This window comes from Chiloscyllium plagiosum, unplaced genomic scaffold, assembly GCF_037043375.1.
Source record: "Chiloscyllium plagiosum isolate Xiang-an unplaced genomic scaffold, Cpla_swu_hap1 HiC_scaffold_50, whole genome shotgun sequence".
NCBI lineage: Eukaryota > Metazoa > Chordata > Chondrichthyes > Orectolobiformes > Hemiscylliidae > Chiloscyllium > Chiloscyllium plagiosum.
This window is the reverse complement of record NW_028270188.1, coordinates 38595356-38614534: the sequence shown is the minus strand read 5'-3', so window position 1 is coordinate 38614534 and position 19179 is coordinate 38595356. Positions and strand designations below refer to the sequence as shown.

Below are 19179 nucleotides of genomic sequence, written 5' to 3'. Positions count from 1 at the left end.
CGACTGCGAATATAGAACAAAAAAGAATGCACATTGTATTTCAAGCGGGTGACATTGCTAGAAATATTTACGATACTGTTTCTGGGCCGTTTTATTTCCAATGGAAGCAAATTCTTGAACTCTGACTCAGAGACTGAGATTGCAGACTTAGCAAACATGGAGTGAAGGGAAGATTTTTTGTTATACTTAGCACAGGATTTTACAAGTGCTGAGTCCTTAGCCTGTCAGAGATTGAAATTGAAAAATGTGTGCACAGTGCGAGCTTTCAGGGAACTTTGTTGCAGCTTTATTCGAAACGTCATATTCGATAAAAACATTGACATGAAATAAAATTCACGTGGAATTTATGTGCACTGACATGTTTTTTTGATGTGCAGTCATGTTCGTGATAGAGAAACTATTGATTCAATATAAACAATAGGGTCTCACAAACAAAACAAATGAGGTAACAAAAATACAAATTGCTTTCCTGTTCATATAATGTTCATTTAGCGATATTTGAAGGTGAAAACACCAGTGAGAACATCCCTTTGTTCCTCAGGTGTGACTATGTGATGGTTAATTTGATTTATTTGATTTAAGATCTTGTATTCATGTGTACTTCATCACTGTGAAAAGTCTTGTTTGTGAGCAGTACAGGCAGATCACAGCAAATAAGGACAGATATACCATAGGGTGCATAGGCGGAGTGAAACACAGAGGTGATACTGCACAGGCAGTGCACGAAGCAAGATCAGTATGAAAACAATCAATATAATGTGACGTTAAAGGATCCTTTCATCAGTCTCGTGGTGGCAGGGAAGAAGCTTCTCTTGAACTTGTGCGTGCATTTGTTTCAATCTTATGTATGTTCTGCCGAACGGAACTGGTTATTAGGAGAGCATTACCTGTGTTGGGGGATCAGTGTTGATGTTGTCAGCCTCTCCGTCGCAACAAGAAGTGTAAATATTGTCCATTCATGCGAGGGTGGCTTCCGTAAAGGTCTGGGCTGTACACACAACCTTCTGTATGTTCTTATGATGCTGGGCAGAGCAATTGTCACACCCGGACGATCTGCACCCGAACAGTATGTTTTCCATTAAGAATCTGTAATATTGATGAAGGTCTTTATAGAAATGCCAAATTTCCGAAACCATCTGAGGAAGAAGATGCTTTGTTGTGCCTTCTTGACCATCGCATATGTACGGGAAGCCCAAAACAGGTTGTTGTTTTTCATCACGCTGAGGAAGTTAATGCGCTCCACCCTAACAATGTCAGTTCCATTGATGCAGATGGGGGCAAGTTTTTTCCTTTCTTCCTGATATCAGCGGTCAGTTGTTTTGTTTTGCCAACAGTCAGGGAGAATTTATCATTGCATCCCGAAGGCAGAGTCATAGACGATGATTAGGCGCGTGCTCTGTCTGAAGTTCAGTGCTGGGAAAATGTGAACTTCAGAGGACTGAGGCAGACTGGTTGGCAAGAGTTGATTTGCGTCCTAATCTTCCTGGAGAAGCATTCAATTATTTGAGAGTTCAGAGCCACTATTTATTAATTAGTGGGACGTTTTAGGAAAGTTGGATGATGCTCATGCATTTATCAGTATCTGAATTTTATTTGAAAGCATTTTCAAAGTTTTAATTTCCTTGCAGTTTCAGCACATTGTAATGTTGCAACTGGAACGCAACGATGATAAAGTCACTGACGGTGGCAATCTGGATAGCTAATGCCAAATTGTGCGAGATTAATTGATGAGCTGTTCTGAAGTGTCACAAGTTTTGTCTCAGAGATTAATTTCTGTCGTGGAACGGTGTAGGATTTTCTAACTGTCTCAAAAACATCCAGAGATGTTGAGACTGGAAAATGATGCAAGCGCTGGGCTAACTTATGTAACTGGAGATTGAATTTGTGCACAGTATCAAGATATATGGAGACAACACCTGCTCCAAGGATACCATACCTGAAACATCAGACGAAATTAAAATGCACTTAATACTGCAAGTGAAATAAAATAATTTGACAATACAAATACGCATCCTAAGCTGCGATCAAAAACAAGTGGCTGAAGTACTCCACAAAGTTTATTTTAAATTCAATGGCCCACATAAAAGGGTTTGAGAGCACTCCAAATGGTTTGACAGAGGAATTGCTCAGCTTTCAATTCCGTGCAACAGAAAGCATTTTCTGTAATGATGATTTGCCAACGTTTTACAAAGTTCATGGATCAATGAATGGGGAATATCCGATTGTAGATTCATAGATGGCGCATGATTTTAAGGAATATAATACGTAGCTTCTTTGTTCAGAATATAACATTATTGAAATTGATTTATTTTTCTCTCTGCTTGGTGAAAATCTTTTCGTCCTTCATGAGTCCTATAGATGTTACATTGGCATCTTTCCACTGTATATCACAAAGGGGAAGTGAACCAAATATAGATGTACGAGAATGAACCTCCAAAGACAGACGATTGCATGGTATGAATAACTTTGTAATGGCATTCGTCACGATCAGTCAGTTTTCGTTTTGTTAGTACTTTGTCTGTTCCTTCGACAAAGTGTTTCCAAGTAATCACTGTGTGGAATTTTTATTTTTGTACTTGTATTGACACGTGTGTGTGTGTATATATATGCTTGAGAGAATGTGTGTGTGTTTGTTTGTGTGTGTGTTTGTTTGTGTTGTGTACCTGTGTGTGTCCGTTACAGGGTGCCTGTGTGTGTGTCACTGCGTCCGGATTTCTTAATCTGTCCGTCTAAATGTGTTAATGGGTTTATGCGTGTCTGTATGCACGGATGTGTCTCTATGGCAGTGTGTCTTTTTGCGTGTGTGTCTATGTTTAGTATGCATTCAAATATATGCGTGTGAGTCAGTGTGTCTGTGTCAGCTTGTTTCTCTGTGTCGTGTCACTGTGTACACATGTGTCACCATTTTATCGAATTGTACATAATTCAGCAGCATTGCATATTCTATAATGTTCGTCAGATGTCTTTGCACCGTTGTTGCAGAAAGTGATCTTTGAAAAAAGAAACTTTATTTACTGCTGACTAAAGAACCCTGGTTGGTTTGTTCTTTACGCTGAACCTGATACAGTTAAATAATTGACCATAACACGATGCTCTTCTGAACACGAGTCTCTGAACCTCATAGTTTCAATCTGCTTTCTCTCCACAGATCAGGCGAGGGCTCTCTTTTTGTAACAGCTTCCGTTCTAATTTGTGGCCATGTCATAGAACTGGTTACATTAAATATTTTCTGTGATCTGTGGATGGGCATCGAGGAGGAAAGAGTAATCATTCCAAAAATCAGCCAGGCAGTTTTGAAGACTTAGTAATGATGACCAGAATGCAGAATTGTGTGTCAAACAACTTCACGCATTCTGTGCCTCTAATTTATTTTGAGGCTCGGTTAGATTTTTGACAGATGAGCGAATGATGGATGACATGGATAGACAGAAATGTACGGCTGAGATCACAAATAGATCAGCCATGGTCTAAATCATTGGAAGAACTTCATCGAATCGTCAAGTTACCTACTCCTGTTCCTCAACCATACGTTCCTCTTTTTTATTCAGCACTCGGAATCTGCTTCCCAGGTGCAATGGGAGAATATTTCAGATTTCAAACCTGTGGATCGAAACAGGAGATAAGTTTTCAGAGTCTCGAAAGACTGTCATGTACCGTGGCCTGTAGACTGAGAAACTGCGCGATGGAAACACGGGTTGGCTGGCGAACATCTGACAGGCCCCACTTTATACAGCTTATTCCCTCTGCAAGTTCTGCTTCATTTGTCAGTTCTACCGTAAACAAAGATTCATTGTGTACGGAACATCTATCATTGGCCAGGCTTAGTTTAACAAACACACTGATCACCCTGTATGCAACATTTTACAATGTAACCTCCTGGAAATCAACTGCTGAATGAGTGATAGCTGAACAAGAAATTACGGAAAAGAAGCAGAAGTATTCCATTCATCCCATGCTGCACAATTCATCATGATCTACTGCAAGCCTCAAATCCTCAGTCATGTCCATTCTTTGGACCTGAACAGGTTGTCGCAGAGGGAATGGTCTTTACAGAAAGTGGACAGCGGTGGGAAGGGAACTATACTGCTGGTGGTGGGGTCCGTTTGTCAGTGCTGGATGATGCGATGTATCTGGAGGTTACCTTAAGGCCAATGGTCCGCTTCGGAGCTGCGAGAGGCGGGAGCCGGGAGGAGGTGACGTTGGTGCGAGGTGATTGTCGGGAAGGCTGGTAATTATATTTAAACTTCTTATCTTCAGGCCAGCAAGGGAGGAGCGAGCAAAGACTTCTGGGAAGGGTAAGTAGAACAATTTGTATTTGCGTGGTTGTGTTACCTGAGACATTACTCGGGTAGTGTCTCCCACCCATCCTCTTCCTCTAACTTAAAAATTGTTGTGGGCGCCAGATTGACAAGGTAAGGTAACTAGTTTATTTCCTTTATCCTTTTTTTCAGTAATCACTTCGGGAGTTAGAATAGTGGGAATGGAGTTTAGGGCAGTGGAATGCTCCTCCTGCAGAATGTGAGAAGTAAGGGTCACCACTAGTGTCCCTGCTGACTACATCTGTAGGAAGTGCACCCAACACAAGCTCCTTGAAAACCTCGTTAGGGAACTAGAGCTGGAGTTGGATGAACTTCGGATCATTCGGGAGGCAGAGGGGTTTATTGACAGGACTTACAGAGAGGTAGTCACTCACCACAATAAAGAAAAAGAGAGATGGGTTACAGTTAGCGGACAGAAAGGGAACAGGCAGGCAGTGCATGGATCCCCTGTGGCCATTCTCCTCAACAATAAGTATACCGCTTTGGATACAGTTGGGGGAATGACTTACCAGGGGAAAGCAGTGGGGCACCTGCTGCTCGGAAGAGAAGGGGGAAGAGGAACAGAGCATAAGTCATTGGGGACTCGACAGTTAGGGGAACAGATAGGAAGTTCTGTGGGGACGAGAGAGACTCACGGTTGGTGTGTTGCCTCCCGGGTGCCAGGGTCCATGATGTCTCTGGGGGGAGGAGGGGCAGCCCCAAGTCGTGGTCCACATTGGCACCAACGACATAGGTCTGAAGAGAGACGGGGACTTGAGGCAGAAATTCAGTGAGCTACGATGGAAGCTTAGAGCTAGGAAAAACGGAATTGTTTTCTCTGGTTTGCTGCCCGTGCCCCGTGCTAATGAGGTCAGGAATAGGGAGAGAAAGGAGTTGAACACGTGGTGACAGGGATGGAGCAGGAGAGAGGGTTTCGGGGTTTTGGATAATTGGAGCTCTTTCTGGGAAAGGTGGGACCACTACAAGCTGGAAGGTCTTCATCTTAACCAGAGGGGTACCGATATCCTGGATGGGAAATAGGGAAATAGATGGTGACATCTTGCAAAATGTCCAGATTACAGAGGAGGAAGTGCTGGATGTCTTGAAACGGTTAAATGTGGATAAATCCCCAGGACCTGATCAGGTGTACCCGAGAACTCTGTGGGAAGCTAGAGAGGTGATTGCGGGGCCTCTTGCTGAGGTACTTGTATCATCGATAGTCACAAGTGAGGTACCAGAAGACAGGTGGTTGGCAAACGTGGTGACAATCTTTAAGAAAGGCGGTAAAGACAATCTAGGGAACTATAGACCGGCGAGCCTTACCTCAGTGGTGGGCAAGTTGTTGGAGGGAATCCTGAGGGACAGGATGTACATGTATTTGCAAAGGTAAGGAATGGTTCGACATAGTCAACATGGCTTTGTGCGTGAAAAACCATGTCTCACAAACTTGATTGAGTTTTTTGAAGAAGTAACAAGGATTATTGATGAGGGCAGAGCAGTAGATGTGATCTATATGGTGTTCAGTAAAGCGTTCGACAGGGTTCCTCACTGGAGACATCGTTAGCAAGGTTAGATCTCATGGAGTACAGGGATAACTAGCCATTTTGATACAGAACTGGCTCAAAGAAGACAGGTGGTGGTGGGTGGTTGTTTTTCAGACTGGAGGCCTGTGACCAATGGAGTGCCACAAGGATCGGAGCTCGGCCCTCTACTTTATGTAATTTACATAAATGATTTGGATGCGAGCTTAAGAGGTACAATTAGTAAGTTTGCAGATGACATCAAATGGGAAGTGTAGTGGACAGCGAAGAGGGTTATTCCCGAAACGTCGATTCTCCCGATATTTGGATGCTGCCTGACCTGCTTCGCTTTTCCAGCAACACATTTTTCAGCTCTGATCTCCAGGATCTGCAGTCCTCACTTTCTCCTAGCGAAGAGGGTTACCTCAGATTACAACAGGATCAGCACCAGATGGGCCAATGGGCTGAGAAGTGGCCGATGGAGATTAATTCAAATAAATGTGAGGTGCTGCAATTTGGGAAAGCAAACCTTAGCATGACTTATACATTTAATGGTCAGGTCCTAGGGAGTGTTTCTGAACAAAAAGACCTTGGAGTGCAGGTTCATAGCTCATTGAAAGCGGAGTCGCAGCGAGATCAGATAGTGAATACGGCGTTTGGTATGCTTTCCTTTATTAGTCAGAGTATTGAGTACAGGAGTTGGGAGGTCATGTTGCGGATGTACAGGACATTGGTTAGACCACTGTTGGCATGTTGCGTGCAATTCTGGTCTCCTTCCTATCGGAAAGATGTTGTGAAACTTGAAAGGGTTCAGAAAAGATTTACAAGGATGTTGGCAGGGTTGGAGGATCTGAGCTACAGAGAGAGGCTGAACAGTCTGAGGCTGTTTTCCCTGAAGCGTCGCAGGCTGAGGGGTGACCTTATAGAGGTTTACAAAATTATGTGGGGCATGGGTAGGATAAATAGACAAAGTGTTTTCCCTGGAGTCGGGAAGTCCAGAACTAGAGGGCATAGGTTTAGGATCAGAGGGGAAAGATATAAAAGAGACCTAAGAGGCAAAGTTTTCACGCAGAGGGTGGTACGTGTATGGAATGAGCAGCCAGAGGATGTGGTGGAGGCTGGTAAAATTGCAACATTTAAGAGACAATTGAATAAGAAGGGTTTGGAGGGATATGACCCGGGTGCTGGCAGATGGGACTGGTTTGGTTTCTGGTAGGCACGGACGGGTTAGACCGAAGGGTCTGTTTCCATGCTGTACATCTCTATGACTCTATGACTCAAAATCTATTCAGGTGGATTTACACTAATACAGCAGGGGAATGGGAACCAAAATTGTAGCTGAAAATGTGTTGCTGGAAAAGCGCAGCAGGTCAGGCAGCATCCAGGGAACAGGAGAATCGACGTTTCGGGCATAAGCCCTTCTTCAGGAATGAGGAAAGTTTGTCCAGCAGGCTAAGATAAAAGGTGGGGAGGAGGGACTTGGGGGAGGGGCGCCGGAAATGTGATAGGTGGAAAGAGGTCAAGGTGAGGGTGATAGGTCAGACTGGGGTGGGGGCGGAGAGGTCAGGAAGAAGATTGCAGGTTAGGAAGGCGGTGCTGAATTCGATGGATTTGACTGAGACAAGGTAGGGTGAGGGGGAATGAGGAAACTGGTGAAATACGAGTTTCCTCATTCCCCCTCCTCAGCACCAAAATTGTAGGACAGGTACAGAAAAGGATGAGAGTAGGGAGTTCCCAAATCAAGTAGTGGATTGTTACCTGGGACTTCGATAGTGTGGCCAATACGGAGACATGGATAGAGCAGGGACAGGAATGGCTGTTGCAGGTTCCGGGATTCTGATGTTTCAGTAAGAACAAAGAAGATGGTAATAGAGGGGGAGGTGTGGCATTATTAATCAGGTACAATATTACAGTTGAACAAAGGATGTTTGGAGACTCGTTAAATGATTTAGTATGGGATGAGGTTAGAAACAGGAAAGGAGATGTCACCATGCTGGGAGCTTACTATTGGCCTCTGAATAGTCTCAGAGATAGGAAAGGATAGCAAAGATGATTCTCGATAGGAGTGAGAGAGGCAGGGTAATTATCATGGGGGACTTCAACTTCACAAATATTGACTGGGATCACTACAGTACGAGTACTATAAATGGGTTAGTTTTTGTCCAGTGTGTGCAGGAGGGCTTCCTGACACAGTGTGCAGACAGGCGTAGAAGGGGAGAAAACGCTTTAGATTTAGTACTGGGTAATGAGCCTGGCCAGGTGTTAGATTTGGAAGTAGGTGAGCACTTTGGAGACATCGATCACAATTTTGTTAGGTTTACTTTAGTGATGGAAAGGAATAGGTGTTATCCACCGAGCAAGAGTTATGGCTGGGGGAAGGGAAATTTTGATCCAATTAGGAAAGATTTAGGAAGCGTAGAATGGGGAATGAAACTGCACGGGATGAGTAAATTAAAAATGTGGAGCTTATTCAAGGAAAAGCTCTTGTGTATCCTAGATAAGTATGCATCTCTCAGGCAGGGAGGAAGATATAGGACGCGTGAGCCGTGGTTTACTAAGGAAGTGGAATCCTTGGTCAAGAAGAAGAAGGCTTATGTTAGGTCAAATTGTGAAAAGTCAGTTAGGGCGCTTGAGGGTTACAAGGAAGTCAAGAATTACCTAAAAAGAGAGCTCAGAAGAGCTAGGAAGAGACATGAGAAGTTGTTGGCGGATATGATCAGGGTTCACCCTAAGACTTTCCATAGGTATGTCAGGGATGACGAGAGTTAAATTAGGGCCAATCAAGGATAATAGTGGGAAGTTGTGTGTGGAATCAGAGGAGATAGGGAAAGCACTAAATACATATTTTTCGACAGTGTTCACTATAGAAAATGAAAATGTTGGCGAGGAAGATACAGAAATATTTGCATCTAGATGAGAAGAGATTGACGTTCACAAGGAAGAGGTATTAGAAATACTGCAGAGTGTGAAAATAGACAAGTCGCCCGGACCGCATGGTATCTATCTTAGGATTCTCTGGGAAGCAAGGGAAGCGATTGCCAAGCCTTTGGCATTGATCTTCTAATCATCATTTTCGACAGGAATATTGCCTGAGGACTGGAGGATAGAAAATGTGATTCCGTTGTTCAAAAAGGGTAGTAGAGACAACCCTGGTAATTACAGACCAGTGAGTCTCACTTCAGTTGTTGGTAAAGTGTTGGAAAAGGTTATAAGAATAAGGATTTATAACCATCTAGAAAAGAATAATCTGATCAGGGACAGTCAGCACGGTTTTGTGAAGGGTAGATCGTGCCTAACGAATCTTCATGAGGTTTTTGACAAAGTGACCATACAGGTAGATGACAGTAAATCGGTCGATGTGGTGTATATGGATTTCACAGAACTCTTGGATTACGGATATATTCGAAACTTTTTTTCTTGGAAAAAATGGAGTACGGCAGCAATCAAATTTCCTCCTCCTCCTCCGTTGTACCAGAAAGTTTGTACCAGTTTTATTGTTTGCTCAATTTGTTAGTTAGTTTCCAAATCCGCATTGAATCTACATAATAGATCTATTGCAATGCAGGGGACGATTCACAGCATGCCCCCGAAATTTCCAATGAGAGAAGGATATCAACTGCGGCAATGCATGGGATGCAATCTGGATAATTCTTAGAAACATCCCTTGCTCTATCTTGGCTCTCTTCTGTGCATCTTCTGTCCTGAATAAACATCGTCAATTTCTCCTCTCACCCTGCAAAATGGACAGTTTATTTCTCCAAATAAGTGGTTGGCAGTGTAGCTCGCACCAACTTCTTTAGACCAGAATTTCTAATGTCTGAAAATGGTTGCTTGCAAAGCTAAGCAAAAGGTTCCGCGGCAGACGTCGCACACCTCGTAAAAAAGGAGACACTTCCGGCAGAGAATTGGATGTACATGGATGTGGATTTTTTTTCTGATATGATGGTAACGCCAGTAGACATGGACTCCTGTATGGTTTTCGTTGGCTTTTCTAATAGCTGGTGGACAACACAACTAGGCCAAAATTTTTGTCTGTTCTGTCTGGACTCATCAAAGAGAGAAAAGAAGATTTATTCAGCACCTGGAGTGAAGTCGAATTTCAAACTTGGGATAATGTAGAGCATGCAGTGAACGGGATCGTGGCAGGGAACGATTTGGCGACGTAAATGCGTTCAGTTGAGAGCAATATCACCTATCGCTTTTTGTGGTTCGATTCCTATTCAGATAAAGGAGTTGCACGTGCTTAATAAAGAATGGGGTTTGCAGGATGAAATGATGGCAACTGTTTCGATGTTTTCCGAGTTTTAATAACGAGGACATTAATATAGTTAAACGTCTTATTGACTTAACAATAAGATGGAGTAACTTACCAGGAAGACCAACAATAGCGAGGATATGGTAGTAACCAGCTTGAATCACCCGAAGTACAAACTATATCCGCATTGTTAATGATGGACAACCTTGCGAAAGCTGGTAAAGACCCAAAGACAAACCTTGATCCATTGCTTTAAATTTCCAATCTGTTGCTGTCCGATACTGGTCTTTCTCTCCCTTTCTGAGCAGCTGATGATTCCTTATCATGTCACACGTGATGCCCCCGCTGTTACTTTAAGATAGCGAAAGATGTCTCTTATTAAGAGAAGATGAAATCCCTCAAATGAGAGAATTAGGATCCTTGGAATTTGACATTAACTCTGTCAGTGTACGAACAATTTCAGTGAACCCTTTTCAATCCAAAACCTTTCTCTAGTGACAATGCTGTGTCTTTGCACGGCTGTGCTGCCCTTGGTTATATTCACAGGGATCATAAAGGTAGAGGTTCAGATATGACTGGAACATTTGTTGAGTTGTTTTTCTAAAGCACTTGTTCAATAGAAGGGGAGTGGCCTGTTTCCGCAGTTCAAAGTTCAGTTTGTTTTGGGTTTATCCAGCTGTTCTGTTTGACCAAGTTTCAGTGGCAAACCCAGAGAAACTGCTGGCTACAGAAAGAAGCAGTACTAATCTGTCCATTCTCTCTCTCCCTGTGACGTCTCTCCTGTAAGAATCTATATTTGGTTTTACCTTTTTCTTGACCAATGGTATATTTATGGGAATTTTGCAACTGCTTTGAACATTATCATTAAGTTCTAATTGATTCGATTTGGCTTCCAAATAGGCTCAGTTATTCTAAATACAGTACTTTTTTCGCTTGTTTTTCAAATAGTAGTCTCGAAATACATATTGTTTTTCTTAAAACTCAGTGGTTGCACCAGCTGCATCACGCCTGGAATATCCACTGTACATATGTTTAAAACAATTAGAAAGGTTAGGGTCTGGGATACATTCTTGGCACGTTTAATGTGTGTCTGGACGGCTCTATAACCCAGTCCCGTGAATTGTTTTAATGAGTGGGGTTAGGACTTATTCAGCTTGATCATGGAAGTCATTATAGAAGGTGCAGAGGCACTATCGATAATCAGTCCATCCTACATAAGTGTGAAGATCTACACGGGCTCTGGAGAGTTGGAAATATGTAGAAAACGAGAAATAGTAAACATCATAATCACGTCTACTAACTTTTATATCTGTCGAATATTTTGGAAACATGTGAAGTCCAATATGTCGGGAAATACGTTGTTTCTTTGAAAATAGTTATTTTGCAGGCACAATCATTTTAGATTTTTCACTAGATTTTTTGCTCCAGTCTCTCATTGAGATCATCGTATGCTATCGTTTCCAGCTTCTGTTCTTCAGGTCAATTTGCACGAATCTACTTTCTCCCAGGAAGAAATCCATTGACATAAGTTTTGCTATTCAGTTGTTAAGAAATTTCATGTTTGACACATCTTTATCATATGAAATATTTTCCACAGCGAGTACTCAATGCCTTTCATCCGTGATCTAATAATATCATGGAAGGAGCTGATATCGATACAGTCAAGACAAAGTTCGATTAACATTTAGAAAAAAGAAATGTGCAGTTATATGGGAGGAAACCAAGAGAGTAGTAGTAGGTATTGATCAGTTGGAGAGTTTGTGCACACATGGGAGACTGAATGGACCACTCTGAGTTCCAGTTACAGTAATTCCTCGCTTGTATGATACTTATTAGACAGTTTAGCGACCTGAAGAGACAAGCTTGCTGGATGCAGGGTGCACCGGCTTCACCCCATTGTATTGTGTTTACGGTAGACAAGTCCCCATGACCTGATTACAAACATCACAGACTTGAAAAGTATGCAAGGGAGGAAATTGTTGGCGTCTTGCCCAAAGTATGTGGATCATGTTTTCTCACAGAAGACGTGCCAGAGACCTGGAGATTAACAATATTTCTTTACTTTAGTAACAGTTTAAGCAGGAATAATTCGTGAAATTACAGGCCAGCAATTCTCTGACAATAGTAAGGAAGTTGTGGCAGACGTTTCTTCGTAACAAGGGCAACTCGCATTTAGAATCGGAAAATGAGCTCAATCGCAATAGTCACACAACACCAGGTTATACTTCAACACGTTTATTTGAAAGCAGTGGCTTTCGGAGAGCTTTCACTATTTTACATAAAAGACTTAACACCAATCTAGGTTTGTTCAATAAATGACCTCTGTACCATGATGCTGTAATCTATTGCGATAAATTGTGCGTCTAATAATTCTCTCCGAAAACGACCACATTTAGAATCAGGGCTCTGAGAACTAGTGCTTCCAAATACACCTGTTGTATTATATGGCATTATGATTGTATGACATTTTACTTTTCCCACTCCAGTTCAGCACTGGAACGTCCACATCATTATTTGGCATAGAAAGATAGTCTTTGTGTGGAGAAGGTCGTATCTCACAAAAAGAAATTATTTTATCTTGAAAAAATGTCAAAAATGATTAATGAGCACTGAACAAGATATGTAACATCTATGGACTTTTGGAAGACTGTTTACAAAGCCCCTCAAGTCAGCCTGCTACAAAATGTGAAGTCACTTGAGATCTACTGTGAGATACTAACGTGGATTCAGAGAAGACTTAGACATTGAAGACTGAAAGTAAAACGGAAAGATAATTTTCAGGCTGAAACTCTTAGCAAGTATGTTCCTTATAGATCATTGCTGGAATACCTGTAAATTACGTGGACAACAATGTAAGTTTGCTATTCACTGAACGCAATCAAGGATTACTTTTCGAATTTATATACACAGCTAATGTGGGAAGCACGATCTTTGAGAACACAGCTCCTTCTTCAGGTCATTTTCGGAGACGGTCATTAGACACAGAATTTATCAAGATTATGGGTGCTAAGGACTGTCACGAACATTGCCAAGGACACGGCAGGGCGTCAATGGATTTGAGACCAGCGTGGAAAAACGAGAGTTGGAGGTGACCTAAGTGAGATCTCGAACGCAGGAGATAAAAACCCGCAAACTGCATCAAACGTTGCAACAACCAGCAAAAGGATGTAGCTTTGAGGTCTGCACTTTCTTGGAAGTGGCACCAGAAATAAGTAAGGTCGAATGTAGGTGTCATGCCTATCTTCATTCGTGGGGCATAGGCGATAAAAAATTGGCAAGTTACAGATTTATAGAAATTTAGTTCGGCCACATTTAGTATGTCGTATACAGTTCTCGTCGTCACACGACCCGAGGGATGTGAAAGATTTTGAGGGGCTGCATAGCTTGCTCTTCAGGATGTTGCCCGGTTGGCGATGTATTAGCTCTGAGTATAAATTTGAAAAATAAACCGTAATTGCAATCAGTTAAATTTGCAGGATGATTGGCAATTCGATAAAAGCATAAGCACAGAAAATTATTCGAGGATTGGATTAATGGATAGTTACAGGTATTTTTTAATCCCAAGTTTGAAATAGCAATTACTTGGAACACAAGGTTAAAGGTGAGAGCATTTCAGAAGAATGGCGATGAGAGAGAGTGCTTATGGTCTGGAATGTCCATGCAGAGCAGTGTTGAAGGCGGAAACAATGGCTAGGTTTAAGAGGTATCTTGCCAGATTTGTAAACAGGCAGTGAATGGAGGGATACGGAGCATATCGATGCAAAGTCGCTTAGTCGAGAATGGTATTATGTGGCGATTCAGTTATGGGAATTCTTGTTCCTTTGCTGTACAGTTCTTTCTTCTTTAACTCTGACACTATCATGTTGAAAAAGCTCCACGCATGCAGAGGGTCAAATACTTCGTTTTCTTTTGAGGCATCTGATGGCATCTTGGACTCGGCTTTCAGCTGAGTAACTTCACAGCATAACTTCTGTTGATGACAATCCCACACAGCCATAACGAGTTGTGTCTGCTTTGTCTTGCGACAATTAGAGCTGACAGAATTTCTCATTTTCACATCTCACATTTAGACCTATTATAAATTTCTAAATCTCCTTCCTGACCTTTTTTATCCACTTTGTCTTGTGCTTTGGGCTCAACTGCCATACGTTCTCCTTTATAATTGTCTCGCTTTGAACTTCTTCGCCACGCATACACATTCATACACATCTTTAAAAACTATACTGTTTCAGTTTCTTTCAGTAATTAAGGTGAACAGTATTCATCTCCAAAATTTACTTCGTTTTTCTCTGCCTAACTTTTGCTAAGTTTCTCCAGTATTTTATTTTGCCATACTTAGCATTTCAAGTGTTACGACACGGGGTAAACCCTTCTGCTAATTTAAAACAGACACACATGAACGTTCGCCGCATGCCATAATGTGTTAAATTTCTAGTGGCAAAGTGCTATCCCACATATCACAATTTAAAGACGAAAACAATAACTACATTTTATTCTAAAAACGAGAACATTAGGCAACGAATTGTTACAACTCAATTCTATTAAAACTATGTTACCTCACATTCTACAGCACTGGTATGATAAATTCGCTCTTAAATTTATGGCAAATCAATTTTCAAAAACAGTTGTCTGCTTCGCGTGTTCGAAGTTCCTCTGTCGGTTCTTGTAGGTGTCTTTGTTCTTCTGCTGCAAAACTTTCTGATGCCCATGCACCGTTCCAAGGTAGCATTCTGCTGCAGTCTATTGCTGATTGGCTGCTGTTTGTTCTTCTAAAAGTACGACCTATTAATCTCCTTCAAAACTTTACGTGGCAAATTTGAGAATCATCTTCAAACCACAAAAACTCTTTCGAAATTTTAAGAGCTATTTCTCTCACTTTTAATTTAACAAACCACAATTCGCTGAAAGTAAACAAATAGTCTCAACTTGTTTTCATTTACGTATCTCGGGCACTAACCTGCAAGGCTTTAAAACTATCTGGCTTTTCTCGTACACTAAATATACTCAAATCTGTCCAAATCTGTCCAGACTGTATCGTTCTCAGCCGACCAAAAACATTAATCCGAGACCAATCTGTTCAATTCCTGGCAATAAACCCCAAAACATCGGACCGGCTCGCTGGTTTGATGTCATCCAAGACATTAAAATTCAAGTTCTATTGGAGTTTGGTATCTGTGGCGTAATTTAAACAGTTTGTCCACATTTGAATTTGTTTTATACTATGACAATGCTGTTCTCTGTACTTGTTTCACAACCAAATGTTACTTTTTAAAATCCACTAGCACACTCTTTGCCAGCCAGGTGTTTCAGCTCCATTAAAAGTAGAGCACATGTCTAGAAGTTAATAACAACTCCCTACTTAAGATTAAACTGAACGATCATGATGAACGGATGGGCCCTTTCACTTTTGTATTTCTTAACCTTATGCTCACGACATACTTATAACATTAATCTAAGTTCATCTTGATTTATATACACATACACATGCACATATACATAAATCTATAAAAAGACATTGGATAGAAACCAATCTCATCCAACGTCTGTCAGTTAATCTGGGAAAGGACGTCTGCAATTACATTCTTATGCATTGCAACACTTAGAATTTGTAAATTAAATGTCTGTAACATAAGACACCAACAAAACATTGAAAGTGTTCTTTAAAGTGTACCAAGAATATTAGTGTATTGTTATCCATGAACAGAAACGTATCTGACATATTGTTCGTAACATGCACATTAAGATGTTGTAAGGTCAGTACCAATCTCAATAGTTCCTTTTACATCGTAGAGTATTTTCTCTGGTGGATGTTGCGTTTCTTTGAAAAGTAAACAACTGGCAGTTCAATTTCGTGACCATCTTCCTGTAGTAATACAGATCCAACTCCTATGTCAAGAGCATTGATCGCAACGTTGAGGGGTTTGAAAAGTTTGGTGTAGCTATAACTGGTGCGATAGTTAGTATTGCTTTTAAATATACAAATGCCACCTGGCATTCTTATGTCCACCGAAAGTTTCTGGTCATCTTCATGAAATCTGTTAATGCTACATATACACTGCTGACGTTTGGACAAACAACTGATGGAGTCTGCTTAGTCGCAAAAATCAAAGCAACTCATTCCTCGAGATTGGTCAAAGGAATTCCTTGATAGCATTGGCCATGGGGTCAACCTTCCATGACCAATGTTATGTCGCAAGAACGTCACCTCCCCTTAAGTTTATTCTCAGCTTTGCTACTCTTAATTATTCAAAGAGTTATGCAAATTGTACCATGAATTTTCATGGACTTTAAGATCATTACATCGGCCAAATACATTGCACACTGTGTTAACCCAGCCACAGCGCTGTTCATGAGTCTTTACAACGTGGCAGGTGCGTTCTTCATTCCAAAAGGAATCATTTTGATTTGATATAGCTCATTTGGGTTTTACAAACACAGAAATTTATTTCGCCGTCACGGAGAAAAGTACCTGCCAATAACCAAGCAGGAAGTCTAATTTGGTGATGTTACGAGCTTGTACAACTTTCTCTGTACAGATCTCCAATCTTGTTATTGGATATGCGTCCAATTCTCTTAAAGCATTGACTGTCCGATAATCCACGCAAAATCGTTGAGACTCGTCCGGTTTGGGAACTAAGATTTCGGTGAACCCCACTCACTCTGGCTTGGTACAATAATATCCTCGTTAGGCATGGCATCTACCGCATTCAAGACCTGTCTGACTTTCAAGGGATTAACCCGATAAACGTGTTCCTGTATTGGAACTACATTCTCTGTGCAATAGCATTAGTCCTCCCCATTTGATTGCTACAAATGTCCTCATACTGCAGTAACAAGCCTTTCAATTGTGTTCGTTGTTCATCAAGGACTTACTCATTTTTAACTTATTTTGACGCACATCAAAATTTTAATATCAGGGTTTGATTCCTCATTCTATAGGGCAGCAAACAACGCCTGCTTCTCCAGTTTTTTCTCTGTTGTATAATCCCGATTCAACGTGTTCTCGTGACATACACAATACAGGTCTTTCTTTCAATCTGGCATGTTTACTAAATCGTTCACACGAGTCATCCTGTTCTGAATTTGATAGGGGCTACTAAACATTGCTTCGAAGGGATTTCCTATCACTGTTTACAACACTCATAAATCATCCCCGAGGCCCTGCGGGAAAACGTCCGAGTCTCAGAGCTTTCATCTGCCACCTGCTTCATTGTTAGATTTGTTCTCTTTCGGTGCTGTTCAAATAAGTCACCGACTCGAATTAATCTCTCCCTCACCGCGATACATAATATGAGTGTGAGATCTCTGACTTTGGCCCTGTGAATTTCTCTTTAATTAATTTCAAATGCCTTCTCTTTCCATCAACGAATATCAACTCGAATGTTGTAAACTGAGTAGACTCGTTTGGGGAAACCCGAATGTTAAACAATACGAATGGAATACATTTATCCCAATTTTTAGGGTAACCCTGACAGTATGCTCGCAACATGGTCTTCACGGTCACCTTTCTAACGCTCCCTGTGATTCAGGGTGATACATACTTGATTTAAAGTGATGTATACCAACGTTTTCTATGTTACAATTCACACAACACCAGGTTATATTCCAACAGGTTTAATTGGAAGCACACTAGCTTTCGGAGCGATGCTCCTTCATCAGGTGAGTCCTGTGTAGCACTAGGTGACCTCTTACAGGTGGATCATGTGCTACTCGCGACACCTCCTGTCCGAATGCTACTGGCAGCACAATCTGGTGCACTTTGGCCTACTTCTCTTCCACGCTAAGCTGCCGTGGTCTCCATTTCAATGTTTGGATTTTATCTTCTAGATAATTATACTCATTAATATCCTCTGCCTCCTTTTCGGAATATGCATGTAATATATATCTTTATTGTCTTGTTTTGTTGTTGCAGTCTCTCAACCTTTCAGGACCGAAACGCTTCTATCTGAACATCTGCCATTACCGGTTCGTCCCTCAACATACTGTCAAACAGCGTGTCCGCGATCTGCAACTCAATTCCTTCTTCTCTCTCTTTCGTTTTTGTTCGTGCTGTGACTTCTGATAGTGAGATCTGGTTAATACACAGTCTGGGAAAATGCCAGTATATTTACGTTGTAACTTCTCAGTTTCTTTGTCATCGTTGGGCTTCTCCACAACAAGGGGAGTCACTCCCACCTTGAATCTCTGTAACTCATTACCAAGAACAAACTGAACTTCTGGAACTGACACTCTGTCAATTACTCCCACTGTAAATTCCCCAGTCTTCAGTTGGCAGTCAAACCTGATCTTACATTGGGAATGCAAAATTTCTGTCCATGTTTCCCACAAATTGCCATATTCTCGGGTAACAAATCAGAAAGAGTGTGAATTAGCTCATCCCTTCCTATCAGCCACTGGTTGGTCCTGTATTTCTCAAAAGTATAACATCTTGTTCTTCTCCCCAATTCGTTCTGAGTAAACTTTACCCACAGAATTGAGTTATTTACAGCGATCAGTTAAGAACTTCATACCCGCCCTCTGCCCAGGCTGTGTACTGTCCTGCATCTCCTCGGCTTTTATTGCGGTTTTCTTTACTACCTTCATTAATGCCACTGGCTTAGCTTCTTTTGCCACATCTTTTTCCTGGTGGTGACCCTCAATGAGAGTTTGAAGCAAACACAATCTCGCATTATTTTGGTTCACTGCCATTGTGATATATTACAGCAGAAATATATTTTCACGTTTGCAGGATGCTATGACATCCAGCCACGCCCCTCGCAAAGACAAGCTTTACGAAAGACGAGGGAAAGGTCAAACTGCAGGCAGTTGTGAAAAATGCAGACCTGATTTGAGAACCATAAATCTTCGCAAAACGCTGTGATATTGAAGAAACTGTAATGTTTGCACGTCTCGGCTGAGAGGGGTCATCATCTCTGAACAATACACACTTTAAATGATGCAACGAGATGGAATGGTCACGACAACAGTGTGCTTTAAATGAGTCACCCACTCACATACATCTGTGTTACCAACGTCATCCGGCACTGTTTCCACCGTTGGTTATCCATTTGGCTGAAGTTTTGAGCAACGTCTTACATGTAAGGTGGACACCCCAGAATCACCATCA

At 41.6% G+C, this 19179-nt stretch overlaps 1 pseudogene; it reads right to left on the bottom strand.

The window, feature by feature from the left end:
* LOC148135276 (uncharacterized) overlaps positions 1-18761 on the bottom strand; it is an 85514-nt pseudogene extending 66753 nt beyond the window's left edge.
* Between the last annotated feature and the right edge of the window lie 418 nt (positions 18762-19179).